This window comes from Panthera uncia, chromosome A2 (genome assembly GCF_023721935.1).
Source record: "Panthera uncia isolate 11264 chromosome A2, Puncia_PCG_1.0, whole genome shotgun sequence".
In the NCBI taxonomy this organism is placed as follows: Eukaryota; Metazoa; Chordata; class Mammalia; order Carnivora; family Felidae; genus Panthera; species Panthera uncia.
This window is the reverse complement of record NC_064816.1, coordinates 89,179,784-89,187,811: the sequence shown is the minus strand read 5'-3', so window position 1 is coordinate 89,187,811 and position 8,028 is coordinate 89,179,784.

The window sequence follows — 8,028 nt, the reverse complement described above, 5'->3', positions numbered from 1 at the left end:
ATGCCGAAATTTCTAATATTACTTTACTTCAGCTATTGAGCACACTGAGGCTTCAATTCTGTCAACAATATTGGCTTCGGATTGGAATAATGGAAGTTAATAGGCTTTATGGAATTTGTACAATCCAACAATTTATTTGTATACTTATATTAACATTACATTAAGTCAAGTTAAAGGAACTTTGAGCTTTGACTGGATAATGTCAAATTTGTCCAAATGTCATTGTCCAAAACTGACAGTTTGGTAGTAAATATTACTACATGAGATAAAGATACAATAAAGGTAAATGTTCTGATGAAAAAATGATGCAAAATTGTTAGCCCCATCACCCTTTCCACCCATCATTTGATTTTGCCTTTGTTTTGGTCACTGCTGAACAATCCTCCTAACTGCTTAGGGAATGACTAATTTAAAGGGGGAAAAATCATGCTCCAGGTATTTCCTAATGATCTATTTCTACAATAAATTTTCTTTATTCTCTTTAGGTCTTGGAAATATGGGAGAAATTAATTTGCTCACAAACTATAAGTAATCAGTGATAAAGGACAAGTGTGTATGAGAATGTCTTGATAATGAATGAAAAAAATCCATGATACCATACTAAGATCCAGCAAATGAGGGCAGAGATTATTTAAGGAGTAACATTTAAATCATATTCCCACACTACTGGTCATGCTTGATTAAAGCAATTCCCTAGTGAGTTGAGTTCTTCTGAGAATAAGAGCTTATTGGGGTTATTATTTTCAGAGTTTACATTAATATTATTATAAATGTGCAGAATACCATCATGTCCATATTATCAGTTAGAGAATGCATTCCAGAAACTATTTATAGCAGTCTGTTAGAGCATTACTAAGTATTGTTAGTTTTTGAAACAAACAAATGGAAACAGAAAGACTTCACATAGTATTTATATAATAGGTGTCAACAAAGAATGCATCTATAGAACTTTTAAAATCATATTTATTTTTAGTTCAAGGAAACAGCTTTATTTTATAACACTAAAGTTTTAAGAAATAGTCTAAGAAATCCCAGCCTTTAAATATATAATATAAATATATACAATAATAAATAAAATGTTAAACGCATTTTAAATTCAGCAGTGTAAAATACAGAATATTTCCATATCATTTTGATTTTGTATTTATATTTTGGTATGATTTTGTTAGAAATGCATGACTAATACTTTTATACCATTAAGCTTTTTATTGAAAAAAATATTATTGCATTGAACTACAGTCCAAGTAATTTATTAAATAACCTAAAAAAAAGCTGCTTTGCATGTACAATAGTGCAATTTACTTAGCCACACTATAATAAAAAAAGCATTTTGTACAGAGAATACAAAATAAAATTATTGGATTATATATAATATTGCCAGACTATCATCCAGTTTAATTACAAAGTAAATACTTTAAATAGGACTGAGTAAGGTAGGAATTGGTTTTAAACAGCTACATAATCAATTTACATTATCAACTATTTTATAATCTCTTACAAGTGGAAGGAACTGAGAGTTTTTAGCATGGTGGAAAGGAAATCTTTCTTAAAGTTGATTGTTTCAATGAGTGAATGTGTTTTGGAAAACACTATTTTGAACTAATATTTCTCTTTTCAACAAAGAGAAAGGTCTACGACAAAAGACTGGAATATATTCATTAAGAACGCACACTGGCATACATAGTCACATGTACACACATACATATTTTGTACATTTCCAATTTGTCTGATTTATGTTTCTGCCAAGATGATCTTGCTATTTCAAAAAGGCAGTGAGGCGCAAAAGGAGGCAGTGACTTTGGGAAGGGAATTAAGAAAGTGGATTGAGAGGTTGCCCTCTGATACAAAGCTGCATAAAATGAAAAAAAAAAAGCCCCTTTGGCTTATCTCTCTAATATTGGCTTATTCTAAACCCTACCGATTCAGCCACTGCTTCCATTTTAATATAGCTTAATCCAACGCAATACAACAATCACCTTCAAATGTCTACCTAATAGAAGCAGTGGATAATATTTTTGCTGGAATGAAATGATAACCTTTGAAAATCCTCTAGACCCAGGTTTATTGGCTGGAGAACTCATATTTTAGTAGGAAACTCCTATCTTTTTGAAGTAGTTTCAGTCAGACTCAAAGAGAAGTAAACTCTTGACTACTATATGGAAGTGGTCACCCTCTTGCTTTTTCATAATTTTTCCGTTTCCCAACAAGAGTACAGTTCTCTTCTGGAGTTCACTCATTTAAAGATTCAAAATTAAATCTCTTCATGAGTCCTGCTAAGCCAGAGATAAGCACTAGGCCAATTTTGCCCCTAAGTACATTAGCTACGTACACTGATGTGTGAGATTTGGGTTCTTTCTATTGTGCTTTTAGAAAATTGGATTTGACATCTACAAATTTTTCTTCAGAATGTTTAACCATCTCTCTGAAAACTTCTGGGGCAATTTTCCTGGAAAATTGAAAAATGTACTACCTGTTTGAGATGACCAGCAATGTTATTTCACTAATAATGAGACAGTGAACTCACCACGCAGCCTGGGGAGGACATCTGGATGTTTCCTTCATATATATCTAAAACATTCAGATAACACGTGGTACCCTAAAGGCTAGAGCATCTCCACATCTCCAATTACTGTTCCAAATGCTTGGAAAGCATGATGGCATTTAATCGTTTACAAGTATCATGGTCAAGTTTAGAAGCTGTGTGACTGCCATCATTGGGAACTGTGCGAGTAAGCAACAACTTCATGCATGAAGGAAATAGCCCAATCCAGCAATATGAACCTGAGTACTTTTACTGATTAAATATTCCATTCAATTGGAAAGCTTTATAGGATTAATTTCTTTGAATATATTTCAATTCAAAGATACTAGGGAGATTCTGTTAAATCCTGGCAGAAACTGAGAAAAAAAAAAGTCACCATCAAATCCAGGTTCTATAAATGAAATCAAAACTTTTTAGGGGATAGCTCTGTGAAATATCTGCCTAAGAAAAGACCCTGGGAAGTCGGAGCTTTCCAAATTACTTCCTATTTTCTAATCATCTCTTATGTTTTATAACATATATAAAGGTGAACTCATAGAGAATATTGAAATACAGTTTTTGAATCCCACTGTATTTTTTCATGCTGAGTTGGCAGGGAATTAAAAAGATAAACTTCCCCAAGTTTCCAGTTCTTCATACAAAGAATTATTTTGTTTAACCATACCCTGAGTCCAGGAAGGCTATCTATTGGTGGACTGGGTCTTAGTGTCTAAGAAAAATATATAGTGTGGATGTGCATGTGTGTTTGTACATGTGTGTGTGTGTGTGTGTAAAGATTACACAGACTTTCTTAAAACATTTTCAGCTTTTAATTAAGCATTTATAATTTAAGACAGTTACAAAAAATACTTCAATGAGCCAGAAATGTGAAAGAATAATCCCATGAAAAGAATTACTCCATAAATATTAGACAATGAGTATAACAGACATTAAATGCTAAAAATCAACTATCAAATACTTATGTGAATGGAAGGAAACAGTACTGAAAATATAATTCATCACAGTGACATTTTTTAAAGGATCCATTTTAGAATTAAATATATATTTAGAATTCTATTTCATTTTCTTCCAGAGTGTATTTCACTTAAGTAAAAAAATGTTCAGGCCCACACTTACTAATTTTGAGAAAGAGGATGGCTCAGCATATTCTCCATAGCAAGAAAGGCATTTTGAGTATTATCAGAAGGAAAAATTAATCCCAAACTAAGCACTATAAATCCGCAACCTGAAATTTGGAAATTATCCTAGAGGATAATTGAGTAGATCATTGATCACAAGCAAAATTCTAGTAAAACTCTTTTGAAAATCCTTACACATTTTACTCAACCAAATGTACAAACGTACTTGGATATTTCAGTGATGGAGATTTTACAACTTTATACAAACAACTCAGTTTATTAAGGTTTTCTTCATGTCAAGTCAAAACCTACTTATTTGTAGTATCTACTCTTTATGCTCTAAAGAGAATAGAGACTATCTTCCACAAACACACTTCCATGCTACCAACCAGACATGTAAAGTTAGAAGGTTAATTCTCATCTTCTTTCCTCGGCAAGTGTTCTTTTCTTTGGAATACACATAGTCTTTATTTTTCACATGGTATCTACCAGATTCGGTTCCTTAGAATATTAGTTCTATGGGATGGTCTACAGGAAGAAAACATATTTCTGACATTATTATCTTTGGGAATTCAATCTAGTCTGCCCCCTCTCGTGGAAATGTCTGGTAAAATATCACTTGTCAAATGGTCTGAAATATGTTGAAGTAATTAAATAACCATGTAACTCAACATTCTCCTGAAGTATATGAAATGGATTTTTTTCAGGTAATTTTTGTTAATTCACCAAATTCATGTTATTCATGAGTGTGAAAACATAAGACTGACCTGGTCTTAATTAGTCAAATCTGCCATTTGTGGACACACTTCAGTTTGCCAATAGTTCTCTTAAATTGTGTCCCAGAACAACACTTGGTTTTTAACAAGTGCTGTGTGTTTTCCAAGTTCTAGAAGAAATCCGTCTTCCAATTCTGTATGATTCCTTCAGTACAACCTAATAGGTCAAAATTTTTTCACCAGCCTTTTCACATCATTAGGTTATATGGAGTTGATAATCTACTAAGCCCTTCATCTTATTGATGAAGTTAGGCTGTATGTGTATAAGATTTTTTAATTAAAAAATGTAGGATCTGACATCTGTTCACGCTCAGTTTAACCTTTCAAATTTTGCCCTATTTTATGCTTTTAAAATTTTTTCATGTTGTATTTTGCCATTCACTATATTTGCTATTCCTCTTGGGTTTGTGTTTTTCTCCTCTTTGGTACAATTGTTCCATGATTTTGTCTATGTTTTATGGAGGTTTTTATGACTGAGTGCAATACAAAGCCTCATAACCAATCTCTACAAACCTCTCTCCAGTTTGGAATTAATGCAGGCTTTACTACCCCCTAGGTATAGTTGTTTGGCTATAAAACATTTATCGCACAGTGCTATTATCCATAAGGATATTTATAAGACTCGTACAATGTCTCTCTGTAAAATTCCCCATGTATTTTACTATTTTTTGCCCCAACCACAATGTCTCTAGTAAGGCAACAGGTGAGCACTACATGACTGAAGAAATACTCAAATTTCCATCTTCTTCTTGACTCAGCAACATGTGACAAAATTGATCATCCTCACTTATTTGAATCACTTTCATTACTTGCCTTATATAGTTCTGATTTTTTCCTATGTACCTTGGAATTCCATCATGATCTCATTTCTTAGTTCCTTGAACTGTTACATACACCCTTAGAGTGACCTGGGGCTCAGTCTTTGAAACTTTTTTCCACCCTACCTACCCCTAATAATAGTATTAAAGCTAATGGCTTTTATATACTTACTATGCATTGATGATTCACAAAAGTGTATGTCCTTTTCACACCTCTACTCAAACTTCAGATCCATATTTCCAACTGCCAACTCAATATCTCCACTTCTATAATGACTAGACACTTCACACAGAGTATTTAAGCTGATCCTCTCTTGCTCTGCTCCTCCCAGTGTTCCCATTTCAGTTCACTGTAAATCCACCCATGTGCAAAAACTATTACAGCATTTCTAATTTGTCTCTTTCCCTTACACCTTACACTCAATATGAAGCACATTTTCTTAGCCCTGCTTTCAAAATAAATCTAGAGTCTTGTACTTCTCAACATTTCCTCCAGACTACTGCTGAGCGAGTCCTTGCCTCTCTTGTCTGCATTCCATCTACTAATTGGCTTCCCTACCCCAAACTTTACTCCCCTGGAGATTAGTCACAATGCAATAGCTGAGTGACCCTAGTAAAATCTAAGATGAATCACGTTTCTCCTATGCCAAAATATCCAGTAGCTTCTCACCTCACAACAAAAGCTAGTCATTAAAATGGTGGACAAGATCTTACAAGATTTTGTTTCACAATTATTTCTATGACCTTATCTCCTATAATTCTCTCCCATGAAACCTTTCCCAGCCAGTGTTTTCCTGTTATTTCTTGAGCATGGTAAGCACACCCAGCAGCTTATTGAAACCTGGTCTTGTCTTAGTCTAGAATGCTCACTCTCTCACATCCTTCAGGTCTTTGCTGAAATAACACTTTCTCAGTGAAGCTTCCCTGGACTACTCTATTTAAAATAGTGCTTTACCTACTACCCCCCCCCCCGAGTCACTTTATCTGCCTTTCCAATTTATTTTCCTCAGTAGCATTTATCATCATCTTTCATAATATATATTTCACTTGTCCATTCTGGTTTTTGTTGGCATGACTCAACTAGAATTAAACTATATGACATTATGTTCATTAGTTTGGATCATTACTATATCCCCAGCAGTTAGATTACTGTCTAGGATATGGCCCTAGGTATGTATTTGTTGAATAAGAATGAAAATAAAGTGGACAAATGAGAAATAAAATGCTTTTGTATTTGTACTCTTTGTTCTTAATGTACCAGTTATAGTTACCATATAGTTCCTTTTCATAAAACATTATGTTTCACATTTTATTCATAAATACGCCCACTTTTAAATCAGTAATATCTATATTCAACATTCCTCCCATTATAAAAGTAAAGATACTCCAAAGATATTCAAGCTTCTCTTCTATTCTGCATCTTTTCTCAAGGACAATTGATATCATGAGGGCCTCTTTAAGCAATTCTAGTACTCTATGCTGAAATTCTTTCAAACATGAAGATTCAAAATCATTTGTATTGGCCGGGAAATGATTTTCTTGATATGTTCCAAATTCCTCATCCATATTTGTCTTGTAATACTTTGAAAAACTTCCTGCTTAACAGAGAAAGTGTAATGAAATTAGATTTAGGTTACACTGCCATTTTGCTTTGTTAGTTTCATGAGATCATCTGCCCCTACCAGTAAGCACTAAGGAGAAGCAAAAGTATTAACCTCTTTTGATATTTCCAATAAGTGATATATTAAAAAGACATTAACCTAATCTCTGTTCATTTTGATCCACGGATTTATGGCAGTTTAACAATTACTCTGAATGCTTTCCCCATTCAGTTCAGATTGGATTGTTTAAAGGACTAATTTTTTTTCCTGCTTATTCAATATTTATAATTGTAGCTTTCTTCATGTGATGCCACAACTTTTACAATTTCTCACTCTGGGGTACAAGTTATTTTCTCTTTAAATGGTGAAGGCTGCTTTACCATAGTTCAAGATAGTATATCCAGTGAACATTTTCATCACTGATGATACAAGACAAAAGTTATTTCCATGCCATCAACTCATATCAATCTATCCTTATTAGTCAAAATGAAGTGCCCAATAGAGGTTCTCTGATCTGAGATTAAATTGTTGCAAAGACAATTACAAAAATTAATCAGGTACTTTCTTTCTCATAATAGGACTTTTAGTGTACTCCCATAATTACTCTGGCTTGGCTCTATGTGAAATTTGTAATCTGTTTTAGGAAATAGTCATCCACATTAATATATATTTTTTTAATCGTCCGGGCCATTTGTCATTTATTTTTATAATAAATATTCTATTTATTTCATTTTACTGGATTCACCTAATGTTTATTAATGTTCTTTTATAATGATTTTTATGAAGTTCCCTGCAAGTATACAGAGGATTTTTTGTTTTTGTGTTTTTGCTATTTGATGCCTTTCTTCCATTTTCTATTCTTTTTAGATAAGTTAGACATTCTCGCTGCCATATCTCAGTCAAAATCCCCATCTTGCAAGTTTCTGGTGATACCTAGGAACTATATATTTTCTTTATGTTACAATTTAAAAATGACATTATCTCCTTTCTCTGTCTCTGTCTGTCTGTCTCTCTCTATTACCAGTATCAAAGATATCCTTTCCTACTATTTACCAAGTATTAAGAATTTATCCTCTTAACTTCATTTTCCTCCTCTGTAGGGAGGAATGATAATGTTAGTCTCAAAATACCTTTGTGAAGATTAAATGGAATAATGTAGAACAGGTGCTTAGC